This window comes from Rhamphochromis longiceps, linkage group LG16 (assembly GCF_057381845.1).
Source record: "Rhamphochromis longiceps isolate RC_006_pf linkage group LG16, R_longiceps_female_GT1.1, whole genome shotgun sequence".
In the NCBI taxonomy this organism is placed as follows: domain Eukaryota; kingdom Metazoa; phylum Chordata; class Actinopteri; order Cichliformes; family Cichlidae; genus Rhamphochromis; species Rhamphochromis longiceps.
Genome location: NC_140572.1, coordinates 34,627,376 through 34,643,995, shown reverse-complemented (window position 1 = coordinate 34,643,995; position 16,620 = coordinate 34,627,376). Strand labels below are relative to the sequence as shown.

General features: G+C 39.8%; 1 protein-coding gene across 3 annotated transcripts in view; it reads left to right on the top strand.

Annotated features, from left to right (window-relative positions):
• The window catches only part of gulp1a (GULP PTB domain containing engulfment adaptor 1a), a 94,341-nt gene that overhangs the window by 35,149 nt on the left and 42,572 nt on the right, over positions 1-16,620 (top strand). The window contains exon 2 of one of the 3 annotated variants that reach the window (XM_085384200.1): positions 7,859-7,944. The exons of the other annotated variants lie outside the window; for them this stretch is intronic. The gene's annotated coding sequence lies outside the window, so the exon portion shown is untranslated. The remainder of the gene's footprint in view (positions 1-7,858; positions 7,945-16,620) is intronic. 3 annotated transcript variants of the gene reach the window in all.

Here is a 16,620-nt window from a genome sequence, read left to right as displayed (position 1 = left end):
CTTCCAGTCATATGGAATCGAGCTTGTGAGTGCTCCAGTAATGCTCAGTGATGTGCATCTTTTGGGTTGGGTTGCCAGCTGCTAGTATCTCCTCCCTCGTAGCCTGGGTGTACTGAATGGTGTGTTTTTGGCTCAAGTGGGGAAGCAAGTTTGTTGTTTTCACCTTTAGCAGGAACAGCTTTCTTGTGTATTGTTGGAGGTTGTTAAAGTAGCTCCCTTTTTAAACAATAGCAGTTTAGATACTATATCGTCATTGCATGCTGACATACGGCTCTCGCTCTCAGACATGCTTGTGCTTGCTTTATTGTTGCATAAACTACAGAAGTAAATGCAACGTGGCTCAGTCAAACAGGGCTCTTTTGAGGTTGAAATGTCCAGCCTCAATCTACCACGCTTAAAGCCATCTGCGCCAGAGAAACAGTATCATGACTGGTCATGCCCTTTGTCCCTAACTTCCAAACAAGCTGGGATTTGCTAAAAAAAATGCTGCTGAGAAAGGCTGATTCTTCTTACAGATTTTCACCAGCTCATTAAATGGCCAGTATCACCAGCTGTTTTCACTCCTGATAAGCATGTGGGAGTGTTTCTGCTTTGAAATGGCATTAGTCTCCATTAGGAAGTATATTCAGTTCAACCTTCAACTGAGCATGTGAGTCTAAGACCCATCTTTCTAATTTCCCTTGCCTGGTTTTTTAACTTGTGGTTTTCCCTACTCTTTACTTTTATTGTTTTTTTATGGTGTTTAGTTTGGCATTGGTTGGGTTTAGTTAAAATAAACTACTTGTTTATGGTTTGAAAGAGCTTAAACTAAACCTTTCATACGTAAATCATTTTACAATAACAATTACAACTGGACTTGTTCACATAATTTTCTTTACATGTCTGCATAATCTGCTTTGCTGTGTTTATCATTGATTGGAATTTATGATAACAGTCTACTGCATCTGTTCATTGGTAACAGACTGAGGGTGCTAGCAATGTGTCTGATTAAAACATTGATAATGGCTGATGGCCAAATTTTTTGAAGCCAATTTTATTGTCTGTTATGCTTTACCTAGAGCATTTGTTTTCATCTCGCCTTTGTAATACCAACAAATAAGGGATATTTCATTTCTAATTACGTGTTTTTCTTCTTCTCCTTGGCTCCAGTGTACAAGTGTATCCAGTACCATCTTTGCAAAAACTGGTGACAAAAATTCTGTCCCAGCCAAAATAAATTGTGACCCACTTTCATATGAATAGTATAAACATGAATGACAGTTCCATTACTGGGATTATCAGTGATCTAATCATCAAAGATATAAAATTAAAACCGTTATTAAGCCATGATCTCTATTACAGCATCCCATAAAGCTTCATATGGTATTCTGTATCAATTTATAGTAGTGTTATTTAAAGCACACATACATAATCTTTTCCCGTTGTCATTTAATGCTGTGGAAACCCTAATGTAGCATGAAAAATGAGCCATTTAAAAAGCCTACAAGTCACAGAGTCCCTGCACTGGCTTTTTTCTCAAACGCTTCCAAGAAAGCTGTCGAAAGCTGTCTGAAGTTTCTGTGTTTGGGTCAGAACACTGCAGGTTTCAAGATGTTAATGCCAGCTTGCACATTCTGTACTAAAACCTTGACATCTTCCCAGCGTACGCAGAGTCCTGCCCCTCAGGAAGTGAGATGGGCTAGAGCCAGTCTGGTGCTATCTGGATATCCTCTCTCTTATCTACCACTTCCAGCATGTTTGGTACTGGATCTGTGCTGCTGCTCACATGATGGTGTTTTGCTATCAGGAAACTTTCGTTATGGAGCCCAGAGGGAGAAAAAGGGTTCGATACGTTTAGAAGAGTTTATTTTTGAAAGAGGATTATTATATGGGTCAGGATGGTAGATGCTACCCCACCATGACCTCAACCATTTAGAAACACACATCCTCCGCAATTACTTTATCCACTTGTTTGTCTGTCTGGTGGTCAACAGCTTCTGGCATATTTTGAAGAAGTTATTGCAAGATTTAATTTGACTTGTTTCATTCCTCCATGGGGCATATCACTCTGACTTGATTAGATGAAATATACTGTGTCAGATTTACTATTGCACTAATTGTAATCCTCTTGTGTGATTATACTCGTATGAATACTTTCTCTTTGTATTCTTTTGGAAGTTTTTTCTTCTCTTAAAAAAGTTGAGCCGGGTTCGTGTCCTGAGCCTCTAAGTCCCTTTGAGTCATGTTTAATATTGGACCATATGAATAAACTTGACTTTACTTGGAATTCCAGATCAAGGGCGTGTTTCATAGTTTGTTTTTGAGTCCACTTTCTGCCTAGCTGTCAAAACTTGCCTAAGAGGATTAATCCAGCAGACCTCGCTCTTTCATAACAAGTCACCCACCCCTGTCCTTGTGACTTCAAGCCTCTCGCTGTCATCATATCTTAATTATGATTTTTGGGTGATTGGCTTTCTCCTAATGAGGAGGAGCAGAATAAATTAATTTCATCAGAATGGTGCCGTGATCCTCTGTCATATTCCTGCACGTGCTTTACCAACATGCTCAGACTGAAGCCTGTCATTGTAGGCTCTTTTTTTTTTTTTTTTTTTTTAAACATTTTTTGTGCAGGGTACTGAATTGCCTCCTTGGTAGATATCGCTTTTAATTTAAATAACTGGACTGTTTACAACCTACATTTAAAGTAAATTTGATGGTAACCGTTACAACCTAAACACCTGTTTCCTTAATAAGATTCCACTCTCTGTTTTGTAAAGCCACATTTCTGAAACATAAACTTAGTGCTTGAGGGGATATGGAAATGACAGGCTGTTTGTTATTCCATTCACCACTGTTATTCAGTATAATACACACTGTGGGAAGCCAGAAAGGTGAGAAAGTATTGCTGAAGAAAATCCATTTTGCATTATTTCTCAGCTGGAGAGGGGATAAGTTTAACCTGCCAGTACCACTTTTTGCACATTTTGATTTTCTTTGTATATAAAACTGATAGCATATACAAACAAAAAATGTACTTTTCTTCAATGCAAAATATTTTCATAATAAATGTAATGATTAAACTTTATAAACCAGAGTAAGCTACAGGATCTCTCGCTTAAATAATCAAAAATGAAGTGCTCTGCTGCTGATAAGAGGTACAGTTAATTAACTGACAGTGAGCTGCTGTGCTCCCACCTTTGCCTGGCATATTTTACCTTGCCAAAAAAAAAAGCAGTTACATCACTTTCTGTTATGTTTATAACTTCAACAGATAAAAGACAATAACCCTTTTCTTTTTTTCACTCATCTCTGTAGTTTCCCTTGTAAATTCTTTGATCCATTGCTCATACCGAGGCTTCTGGTTTTTGGCTGCCTCTGTGCTATGGATAGTTTTATCTTTATCCACTTTGCTTTTGTTAGCTTACTTCAAAAGTCCAAGTTCTGTCAACATGGGTAACAGTTCATCACCTGTAGCTCACATTACCTGTGGTGTACCACAAGGTTGGACTTGAAGCCCTTTTTTATTTTCTATTTATATATACATAGCAGGGCAGCACGGTGGCACGGTGGTTAGCACTGTTGCCGCACAGCAAGAAGGTCCTGAGTTCAATTCCAACATCAGGCCGGGGTCTTTCTGTGTGGAGTTTGCATGTTCTCCCCATGTTTGCGTGGGTTCCCTCCGAGTACTCCGGCTTCCTCCCACCGTCCAAAGACATGCAGCTTGAGGGGATAGGTTAATTGGAAAATCCAAATTGCCATTGTGTGAATGGTGTGAATGTGCGAGTGAATGTGAGTGCGAATGGTTGTCTGTCCCTGTGTGTTAGCCCTGCGACAGACTGGCGACCTGTCCAGGGTGTACCCCGCCTCTCGCCCTATGACAGCTGGGATAGGCTCCAGCGCCCCCCGCGACCCTGAAAAGGAGAAGCGGAAGCGAATGGATGGATATACATAGCATACATACGATGCAAAGATATATGTACTGCTGAAACATAATAATACTAAAAGCTTAGCTGCTCTTTTTGACTATATGGTCTCAATAGCTGGACAGTGTAAAATTTCCTCTCACTAAATGTGCCGAAATGAGAAATCTTATCGTTCAATGTTCCAAACTACATTAACTATTTGAAATTTATTTTGTTTTATCGTGTCTATGATATGGCTTCTTTATCTTCTCACATATTTACAAATTAAGGTCAGAAGTCTAGCAAGAAGGTTGCTCTAAACATATTATTAGTGTTGCTCGAGGTCTGACCTCATACAGTACGCTGACTATTGTATCATCTGTGTTGCCAGAAATGCCTCACATGCTGACTTTAAAATTGCAAAACCTGTATTTCCATATCCAGCAGTGTATATATCAACAAAATCTCACAGGGGGAAGTCACCTAGCTCAAATTAATGCAACACCTTCCACAGTCTGTGCCCTTTAAATCTATCTCTGAATGTCATTTCCCCACAAATTCCTCAGGCACTTTTATGATAACTATGCATTACTACAGGCTAACACATAATAGAAAACTTTGGCCCTCATTTATCAAATGTGCAGACAGCACACTTTAATCTCGAGTGTGTCCTTTCTGAAGTGCTAATTTGAACTCTGATATCATGCTGAAAAATGTCACAGTACAGTGAAGGTTTGATAGAATCTCCACTTCTGTGATAAAATGTAAAAACAAGATTCACTTTAGAAGAAACTTGGGATTGCAGATCTTATAAAGGCAAAGCAGACGTGGCGTTCTAGTAAATGGGCTCAGCTGTCATATGGCTTTTGGTTTCTGAGTGCCACACAAGCATATCATTGATTTTTCCCTGGTTTTTTCAACATTGCATTTTTGAGAGTGATTGATCAGTGTGTTTGTTTGCTTTCTTTAAGCCATTAATAAACACTGAAGGCCCACAAATCTCTATAGCTGGGACGGTGCTGTAAATCCAATAGTCTGAATGAATAAAAATAGTTTAAGGTATTGGACATGAGACCAGGCTCATGATGCTTGATTACACCATGAGCTAAGTCTGCACCTCATTCATCAGGCACGAACTAATGTAATAAAAATATATTTCACCCACTTTTTCAGTTATATCCTTATTGACTGATTGCAGTGTTTGTTCTCATTATTATTAGTATTTTTTACACCCCAGGGGTTGCTTATTGCCGTCCACCTACCAATAAATTACTGTGAAGAGCCTCTGTATGACTTGGATGATTTCAACACAGTGAGAAAAGCAGTCTTAAACGCTTTAGTGTATAAATTGCTTTTCTTAGATTGTTTTAATACACAACATGTAGATGGACAAGGAAGAAATATATACAGTGGGGCAAAAAAGTATTTAGTCAGCCACCGATTGTGCAAGTTCCCCCACCTAAAATGATGACAGAGGTCAGTAATTTGCACCAGAGGTACACTTCAACTGTGAGAGACAGAATGTGAAAAAAAAATCCATGAATTCACATGGTAGGATTTGTAAAGAATTTATTCGTAAATCAGGGTGGAAAATAAGTATTTGGTCAATAACAAAAATACAACTCAATACTTTGTAACATAACCTTTGTTGGCAATAACAGAGGTCAAACGTTTACTATAGGTCTTTACCAGGTTTGCACACACAGTAGCTGGTATTTTGGCCCAGTCCTCCATGCAGATCTTCTCGAGAGCAGTGATGTTTTGGGGCTGTCGCCGAGCAACACGGACTTTCAACTCCCGCCACAGATTTTCTATGGGGTTGAGGTCTGGAGACTGGCTAGGCCACTCCAGGACTTTCAAATGCTTCTTACGGAGCCACTCCTTTGTTGCCCGGGCGGTGTGTTTTGGATCATTGTCATGTTGGAAGACCCAGCCTCGTTTCATCTTCAAAGTTCTCACTGATGGAAGGAGGTTTTGGCTCAAAATCTCACGATACATGGCCCCAGTCATTCTGTCCTTAACACGGATCAGTCGTCCTGTCCCCTTGGCAGAAAAACAGCCCCATAGCATGATGTTTCCACCCCCATGCTTCACAGTAGGTATGGTGTTCTTGGGATGCAACTCAGTATTCTTCTTCCTCCAAACACGACGAGTTGAGTTTATACCAAAAAGTTCTACTTTGGTTTCATCTGACCACATGACATTCTCCCAATCCTCTGCTGTATCATCCATGTGCTCTCTGGCAAACTTCAGACGGGCCTGGACATGCACTGGCTTCAGCAGCGGAACACGTCTGGCACTGCGGGATTTGATTCCCTGCCGTTGTAGTGTGTTACTGATGGTGACCTTTGTTACTTTGGTCCCAGCTCTCTGCAGGTCATTCACCAGGTCCCCCCGTGTGGTTCTGGGATCTTTGCTCACCGTTCTCATGATCATTTTGACCCCATGGGATGAGATCTTGCGTGGAGCCCCAGATCAAGGGAGATTATAAGTGGTCTTGTATGTCTTCCATTTTCTGATGATTGCTCCCACAGTTGATTTTTTCACACCAAGCTGCTTGCCTATTGTAGATTCACTCTTCCCAGTCTGGTGCAGGTCTACAATACTTTTCCTGGTGTCCTTCGAAAGCTCCTTGGTCTTGGCCATGGCGGAGTTTGGAGTCTGACTGTTTGAGGCTGTGGACAGGTGTCTTTTATACAGATGAGTTCAAACAGGTGCCATTCATACAGGTAACGAGTGGGGGACAGAAAAGCTTCTTACAGAAGACGTTACAGGTCTGTGAGAGCCAGAGATTTTCCTTGTTTGAGGTGACCAAATACTTATTTTCCACCCTGATTTACGAATAAATTCTTTACAAATCCTACCATGTGAATTCATGGATTTTTTTTTTTCACGTTCTGTCTCTCACAGTTGAAGTGTACCTCTGGTCCAAATTACTGACCTCTGTCATTATTTTAAGTGGGGGAACTTGCACAATCGGTGGCTGACTAAATACTTTTTTGCCCCACTGTAGATGTCTGCTTAATGTAATCACTGCAGAGTGCAGACGGGTATCATTCATCTTTAAAGGGTTAGTTTGTTATGAGTGTATTTTTCATCTTTTTTTTCTTACTGGCTGTAAAGTTGGCTAAAAACTCGATACTTTGTTTTCTTTAACTCAGACTGGGATTGTTGTAGAAGGTTTGAAGTTGGAGATTGTGCTACTTGTAAAGACAAAACTTGCATCAGAGTGTATAAAATGGGTTCAGCCATCATACAGCTTTCGTTTTCTGATTGCCAGATCAGTGCAGCATTGATTTTTTTTTTTCTTACTTTTTATTTTTGAGAGTGAGTGATCAATGTGTTTGCCTTCTTTAAACCATTGATAAACACCAAAGACCAACAAATCTCTACAGCTGGGTCGGTGCTGTAAATCCAGTAGTCTGAATGAATAAAAATACTTTATAGCATTGGAAATGAGAAATGAGACAAAATCCAAGGTGCTTGATTGCACTGGAAGCTAAGTCAGCACCTATAATAACTATGCTTGTACAGTCTATGTATGCACTGATTGTATTATTTATATATATATTTTTTCATTTATGACTTTTCCCCTGACTGCTCACAATGGTCTTTTGGACAATCACAGTACATGCATTTTTCTTACTTATCAAGGGTATTGGAAGGATTTGCATTGGATGTGTGCAGCCTAAGTTTAAACTTGTCCTTCTTCCTCCATGGCTTTGTATTGATGTAGACAGCCACTCATGTCAGCCGCTCGTGCATGTGTGTTTTGTTTAATTGAAAGGGTTGCATGCTAAGTTGTCAGCTAGGTAACTTAAAGAATTGAGGATCACCTGGATACGGGGAAAGAGTCTTAGATGCAAAGATATGGACTTCTGCTTGATGTAATCAGAGAGTAGACCTGCAGGAATAATCTTTCATCTCTGAAAGCTTGAGTCTTAAGTGGTTTTTTTCTTATTTCTTTCTATTTACAGATGATGCAGCACTAATGAGCAGCCATCAGCCTTTAGATGAGTGACTCACAACAAAAACACCTGAACATCAATAGTCTACAGTAACAGTAAGAAACATTATCAGCTATCTTCCGAGCTGTCTTTGAAGTTATAATTATGTGTCGTCATGGTTATACAGCATGCTTCAATCCTCTTCCTTTGAGATCCTGCTAATGCACGTGCTTATTGTTCTGAACAGTGAATATCACTGTGACTGTGGGAGACGGTAGATGACATATGGTAGCAATCACACCTACAGCTCTGACACATAATTCAGCTGTGTATATTCTCGTCATGGTTCCGCTGCTTTGTGATAAACGCAGACAGGAGTGAGGCGACAGTCCGATGCCATGTTCTTTTATCTTTCTTAAAAAAATGTATTTATGCTCACCGGTGACATTTTGATTCTTTTTTCCTTTAGAAGCACATCTTTCAAATTCAAGCAGTGCTGGAAAATATTATAGAATGATATACATTGTTATGTTGCTGTCCATATATTCTAGGTCAGTGGTTCCCAGAAGTTTTTGAAACCCTCTCATATGCACACCTGTAAGTCACAAAATATATGAACTGACGTCGAAGTAAAATAAGCTGCATTTTTATTGCTGTGCAGATTTGGAAACGACTTAATTGCGTATTGATAATACTTGTTCATGAACTGTTCTGCTTCAGTTTTTGTTTAACGCCAGGTTTAGTCAGCTTAGACGTTGTTTGCATTCCTATCAGCTGCATTTACAGTGACAAATCTCTTAATCTCTCATGCTCAGGCAATGTTTGTGACTGCTGCTCAGTCGGAGAACCTGCCTGCCACAAACTATGTTGGTTTACCGTGATGAGCAGCCGCCGTGAGCTGTCATTACTAATATAAGCTGTAGCTTGTTAGATGTTGTCCAAACCACAAGTACCAATTTATTAATTAGTCAACTTTTATTACCTCTGGATGATGAACTGTTTATATTAAATCCTCTTGTGTGTTCAAATCATAGACTGCCTATAAAAGTTGGATATATCCACTGGGAAGTCACCTGTTTTTTTTGTTTTTTTTGAAGACTCAACTATGGCATTATACCTGCTTTCATTTTGTCTTTTGGGAATCATACTTGGCTGTATTTGAACAAGAGGGTAGAGTGCTAAATTATCAGCTTATGCTAGCATGGGTCCACTTTACACTGATAGATGACAATTAGTACTAGTGACACCTAAATATACCCCTTACAGCTCACTCAGCAAAACTGGATTCCTTGGAGTGGTTGTTAGTTCTGATCAGCACCCTGCAAGCAGGTCTGAACTGTTACTGAACTGTAAAAATGATGCTGCCACTACAAACACAACCAAGAGCTCAAGTTCAGTGACTCAGATTAGCTGAGGTGAAACTTGGCTGCAATTTATTTATTGAGAGGCACTAGATATTTTTTTTGTGAGAATACTTTAAGGCAATTCCACAAAAATAAGCCCTCCTCTCAACGCCTCTGACTGGGTTGTCTTTAGGGGATTAGGGTGAGTCGTAACTCTTTGGGGGATAATAAATGTTCGGTATAGGCATGAGTAAATAAAAGTAACAGTAGGGCCAGAACCACTGAGACAGTAACTTCTCCCATTTTGCACAGGGTCTGACTGTAACTGGTTTGGGATTGACAAATCATTAGCCACCCTGCTCCGTCCTGCATCCCTAAGTATCCTTGGGATTTTGTCCTCTGATGCCTTTATTGAAGTATGAATGAATAGACAGAAAGCACTTGGGTAGAAAAAGCACAGAAAAAAGTGATTGTATGAACAGGTGAAAGAGATGTTGTATAAAGTGCTTTGAGTGATCAAGTAGAGTTGACAAGCACTACTTGAGAACCAGTCTATTTGCCATTTACAAAGTAGAACCTTTTCTATTCGCTGTGGCACAAAATTAGTGTTTACAGAGGTGAGGTCAGAAAGCTGCTCTCCTGTATGCTTCTGTAGGACTGGAGATTTTTTTACAACCACAGCTATCGCTATCTGGTGGCCTCCAGATAAGATGCAAGTTAGTGTTAGAGCTCTTTCTTTTCTTTCTCTTTTTTTCTTTTAATATTCATTTCTATTATCAGTATTCTTCAGTAAAAATCAAAGATAAAATCATGATCCCAAGAGAAAAGCTTTTACAACCAAGCTTTCTTACTCTTTGAGCTAAAAAGTCTAAACAAATACTGCAAGCAGCCTAAAGCTACTTAGAATACGATGACCTGGATGACTGAGAACCTTCACAGACGTTTAGGCTGCTTCCTTGTTCTGATGGGATCACTTCCTGACCCAGCCCCCAAGGGATTTGGGTATCCTCCGGAGACTGACCCAGGAGTCAGTCTTGTTAGGTGAATGTGTAAACCTCTGCAAGGTATTATTTTGGAGACAGTCTGGGCAGATGGGGTCTGATATGCAGACAGTCAGGACATGACGATAAAGATGAAGAAGACTTTCTGTAAAGCTGTAGTTTTGATGGGTTTTGGCATTTATTTTTTTAAAGCTAGACTTTAGAGTAGCATCCCTCTGTGGCAGCACCTTACTTATGAATTAAAGTTGGAGACTTTTTATTTTAAAAGTGAATCATTCATCTTATAAGAGCAATTTAAGCTTCTGTTGACCTTTTGGTTCATATTGAGTGCTTTGCCTTGTAGGACTTTTTGAGTGTTTGTGAGAGTAAACATAATCCTTTCCCTGCTTTCTAATGTAGTCAGTACTTTTAGAGCAGTTACTAACAGTAAAATATGGCCTTGTATAAATGACTTTGGCTTGATTTTATGTTGAAGCAGGAGAATGTCTTATCATGCAGAAACAGGGGTGTAGATTAGAGGTAAATTATTGAGATAGAGTTGGATCATAAATGAATCCTTCTTTAAGATTTACGAGTGTGTCACCGCTAATAAAGGAGGGTTTGAATTCCTGTGAAAAATGCCTGCAATCCAGAGGCAATTGAAAATATAATGACTACCTGCTATTGTGTACTGCATTGCTCACTATGGGTTTCTGTCCATTCTATTGGTTTCTGTATTTTTTTCCAAAATGATCATGCTTTTAAACTTGAATTTTCGCTTTATTTGAAGAGCGTTGGAGGGTCTGAATATTGTGAAACCTGGAGCGATTAAAGGGGAGAAAATGCCAGTGCTGGACAAAAACAGTGGACATACTTGTCGCTGGCTGGGATGCAGTATAAGCATTAATTCATCATCGCTTTAGATGATGGCTCTAGACAGATCTGTACAGTCTTTATCCAAACACTCTGGAGAAGCTGCCATGCCCCTTCAGATATACAGTGCTTGCTCAGCTGTTTCCTTTCCCCAGGAATTCACATTTACTTTCCAGTCAGAACCAAGGCTCCTCCATCGGAGCTTAAACTAGAGAATCTGCTCCCCTCACACCTAAATCACATATGCGCTATTTTACGAAATGAAACTCTCTTGCATGCATTCAAGGAAGTGAACCAATTGTAGATTGTTCTGGGCGGTCTAAAAAAGTTAGAAAATGCACCCACTAATGGGTCTAAAGTTAAAATTCAATCTGTGGTTTTTGGAGGAGTGGTGTGTTACTGTAGAACTATTCTAGCCTGGGTTGCCAGATACTGTGTACAGATTAAGCACAGGTTTTGGTTTCCCCACAGTCCACATTGTGAACATGAATGTGGTGACAGGCATTTGGGAAGCTGTTCATAAGCTCTTTGACCAGCTGTAGTTTGCCAAAAAATGTCCTTTGTATTATATTTTCTTCCACAAACACAATGATGCAAAATTCTTATGCATGCCAGACCATTTGAAACTCTTTCCCATAACATTATGACATAAAAGCAGTACTAGCTTTGTGGGCACATTATTGAAAATGTCAGGAAATCGTTTCGACCTTCTGAGTTGCCAATTTAGATTAAGGTTTTGCGTTGCAGTTAGGATTTTAGGCTGGGAATTCGTGGGATGTGAAAACTACAGCACTGAAAAGGCTTTATTACATTAATGCTGTAATAGGATTCTAGTTTGTGAAGTTTTCTTGAGCGTTTACTCCCCGTTGTTTCCCATCAAGTAATTCTTTGTAGACTTCTCTTAACTACATTTTGGTGGCGGGTTGTCTGTATTCTTTCAGATTACATGACTCTGTTTTTATTACAGTGGAAGATTTTGAGTTCATTTTAGGCTGTATGACCCCATATGGAAAAGATATATATAAATCTTTTAAAGGTTGTATCTGTCTTGTGTGAAACTTGTATGAAAAGCATATAAGAGTGAAAACAGATATAAGATCCCTTGAAAAATTATTTAATGAAACTTGTATGTTTTGGCCGCCTTATTGATTTACTCATGAAAGTGGCCACTTTCATTAGTAATCACATATAAGTTTTTACTATTTCTTTTCCATATGGGACTATTCTGGATTCAACTCAGAGCTATACATTTTAGTAGCCTTATTCTCTGAAAGGTGAAGGTCTGTGATTTAATTTGTAGGTTCTACAGAGTCTGCATAAATAGTTTTTGGGTTTCTTTTTTTAACCTACGCAGATGTAGAGTTCATTGTCTGTAGATTGGTTGATTGAATCACAGTGCTTGCTGTGGACCAAAGCTTCCCCTTGTACTGATTTTGATGGTCACTGTAACCTCATATCTATCTCATTCTTGTGAATATAATACCCCAGGAGCATCTGGAGGGAATATAATTACTTTTCACACAAAGGTTGACTTCCATTCATTTTGAAATTGGTACAATCTTGGTAGATGTTTTATATCCCCCAAAACAGTTATGGCCAAATTTATTAATTAGTATAAATTTAAACATAATTCCAGAATTTATTTGCTAATTATGACAAAATTCCAATGCAAATGTACAAAAATTATGAAGTGATGACATTTTATTTTAACATGCAACATGATTTGCAAAAATGCAGTACTGGGCAAATGTCTTCAGCTGCCCCTCATTTCTTTATATTTTGGTCCCAAAGAGCCAACAGACAGGTACAACAAAGAGTTTCTACAACCACCTATAAAACATGGTGGTGGCTGCATTTCAGCCAGTGTTATTGGAGATCTTGTAACAACTGATGGAATTGGAAAATTACATGAGATTTTGATCTGCAGAACCATCTGGAAAAAAGCTGATTGTCACCAGCTTCACTTGATCCCAAATGCACTGCCAATGCAGTAAAAGCATAGTTGGATAGCAAAACACACAGGGGAACATTATCAGTTTAGAACTGGCCTCTCTAGAGCCAAGACCTCGACATTATTGAAGCAGTGCGGGTCCTTTTAACAGAGAACAGAACAAAAATGCAAAATTATCCAAAGAAGAGCTTTGAATGTCCCTTCAAGGAGCCTGGAAAACTATTCCTGAAGGTTACTTGAAGAAATTCAGTAGAAAAATTAAAAGTCAACATAATGAATTGTAACTCTATTTTTGCCTTATATTTCAATAAATTGCTGCACATATTTCCCATTTTCCTACCAATTTATAAAGCAATGAGAAGTGGCTCAAGACCTTTGCACAGTACTGTACTTTTTATAGTCATTATTAAATGCCAGACGATATTTCACAGTGGCCGGCTGCTGAATTGGTGACAATAATTTTCGGTTATCTGTGGCATATTTTACTAAGTACTCATCCAGGATTCATTATCTGATGCTCAGTTAGTACTCTGTAAGCAGCTTACCATTAACCATAAAGCCAGAGTCACACTGCATTTCTGCCTCAATTTTTACATACATTTTTCATGGATGTTCACTGTAAAAGATCTGCCATTTGGAAGACTTAATAACAAATCCTTCTATGTTTTGTTTATTTGTGTGGTTTTTTTGGTTTTTTTGGGTTTTTTTTTTTTTTTTTTACAATGACATCTATTAGAGAAAAACATGTCCGACATAAAAGGCAAAAACACACTTCATAGTCTTATTAAATCAATGTGTCACTGTAACGTCCCCAGTCCTCAAACCCGGCATCATGGACACACAGTACGACATCTGCTAGTTGTGTTTGGTTTGTTTGTGTGTGGAGCAGGGGTTTCACACAGAGGGCCCTATACACTTGCACAAACACTGCCTGGCACTGCTTTGTCCAACAGATCTGGGGCACCTTTTAAGGTGAAATCAGTTAAGGTGCTGGTGAGCTCTGCAAAGCCAGGCACAAACCGGCAGTAGTAACCCGCCAGCCCCAAGAACCTTACCTCTCTTTGGTCTTGGGATGTAAGCAGGATGCGATGGCCTTTTTTGGTTTTTGGTTTTTCACCTGCGGGTGCATCTTCCTCCATCCTACCACACACGTCTTCGGTTTGGCTGTGAGCCTGCCTCAGGAACTTCATGACCGCAGCCACCCACTGCACACTCCACCCAGGTGTCACTATAGATGATGATGTCAGCAGCAGCATATGCAGCGCATGGAAGCAGGACCCGGTCCATGGGGACTCTGAACAAGCTGACCTAACTGTTCCAGGAGCTCATGGAGCTGGGGCTTGGGCTAAGCATCAAACTGTGACACCTCATTCACTTTGCAGTAGTCAACACAGAACCGTGTAGACCCGTCTTTCTTCTCTTCTGTTATTCCCATCTTTAACATTTCAGCCAATTCCTTCTGAATAATTTGTGTTTTATGTTCAGGTAATCTATAGGGTTGGAATGGAGCGTCATGCCTGGGTGCTCTATGAGCTTGGTACCGGCTGGGTCTGTGTGAGATGATTATTACAATGGAGAGAGGTGGGAATGGTGGAATTTGGCACCTCCAGCACCACCTCATCTCTTACCTTTACCAGGCTCACCAGAGAAGCAGTTTCAAAGTCTCTCCACACTTTGAGGAGGTTGAGGTGAAATATCTGTGTGGCTCCTCCACTGTCTGACTGTACCACTTCATATGACGTCCCCCATTTGCTGGGTGACCATGAAGGGCACTTTGCCAATTGGCTAGTAATTTTGAGCTAGAGGAAGGGAGTAATACAAGCATTTCATCTCGCTGTTAAATAGCCCTTCTGTTGTACAGGCGTTGCTGACATTCCTGGGCCTGGGGCAGATTTTCTCATGAAAACATGTGTAGCTTGGCTCTCAGGTTCAGAAAGTATTGAGTTTAATTCTTAGCTGGGCTTGGACCTTCCTCAAAATTTTATTTTATTAGGTCTAACACCCCACGCAAGACATGAATGACATGCCCTGGCCAGTCAGTATCTCTTTTGGGATGCTGACTCGGGAAATGACCTAAAACAGTGCATGGGCCACACGCTTTGCATTAATGGTGTGTAGCGGTACTGCTTCGGGATGTCGCATTGAATAATCCAACACAACTAATACAAAGTGATATCTACATGAACTCTGGTGAAATGGCCCAATGAGGTCCATGAGGTCCTCAAAAGGAACCTCCATTAACGGTAGTGGGTGCAAAGACTCTTTTGGAATGGCTGGCTGGTTGACCAGTTGACACACCGGGCAAGGTGCGCACCATTGACACACTCCAGGGTTTTATCGTATCCCCTGTGACCAGCCAACCCCATGTGACCAGCCATCGATTGTAATTAGCCACCTGAAAAATCATGACCTGGCGGCTTTGGGCATCAACAACTAGGTGTGTTCTTCCTGTGTGTGAGTTTTGCGGCTCACTCGATATATAATCTGATCCTAATCAATACAAAATGATTAGTGCAACTAACCAGTACAAAATGCAAAAATGTCAGAACTGCTGACATTGAGTGTGGGGTGTCGTCACGAGACTGCTCCAGTGGAAAATCTTCCATGGAGTGAATTACCACAACCTGAACCCTGTAGTTTCAAATATTGAAAGCAGAAAAGTGATATTTCAGCCTATTAACTAGTCACCCGTTGAATGCAAAACCTCAGATTTTCCGATTTGAAAAAAAAATCGGTGGTTTTTGAGAATTATCTTTCAATTATTTCTTTTAATTCCCCTAAACTGAAGAACAACAGGTTTTACTTAAATGTGGTAAAACACTTGTTTTTCAACTATATTAAATTCGTCCTCTCTAAAGAAAGCCTGATGTATGAACGGATTCATATTTTTGCAGACACTCTTATTCTTATTCCACACTTATTCTCTATGCTTTCAGTGTGCACAAACATCCAGTCAGTCCAAACTCTTCCATTTTCTCCACTAATGTTTCTAGACTATGGCACACGTCTCTATAGAATTTAGTAATTATGTACCTGCATATGAAAAATAATGGAATGATTCTTCTGCATGGTTGAATTTATGGCATATGTGCACTGCTCCCACCCACCCGACTTTCTTCTTTTCCATCATCATCTCCGAGCCAAGCTTAATGCTCCTCTTCTTCATCTTATCTTGACTTAAAGGAGGATGTTGTCATGAGGTTTATGACCATGCTTATATGCAATCATGGCGAAGTTGGTTTAGGCTTTAGTTCAGAAGACCATGAATTCAAACTCTGCCCCACAATCCCAGTACATCATCCATTAGCGGATGATTTTTACCAGCACACATCAGAGGAAGAAGGCCTAGCCGGTCATGACAGCTATTGGCAAATTTCATCCAAAGTCTCCTGTTTAAGTTACTTCAGTTTGTCTCCACCCATTCTGCTTTTTTCAATGCCATGCTTAACTTAACAATGACATGTCTGTTAGCCAGTGAAAGCAATTCTGTTCTGTATCCAATATACAGTGTGTTATTCCTCTTAAAATTGTCACGAAAATTTCTCTCAGAGCTTTTGGCCTGTAAAGAATTAACACTTATTTGCCTTTAAGAGCTTGATTCTTTGTATCTTATGCAGAATGGTGGACTGAAGAATTTTGACCTGA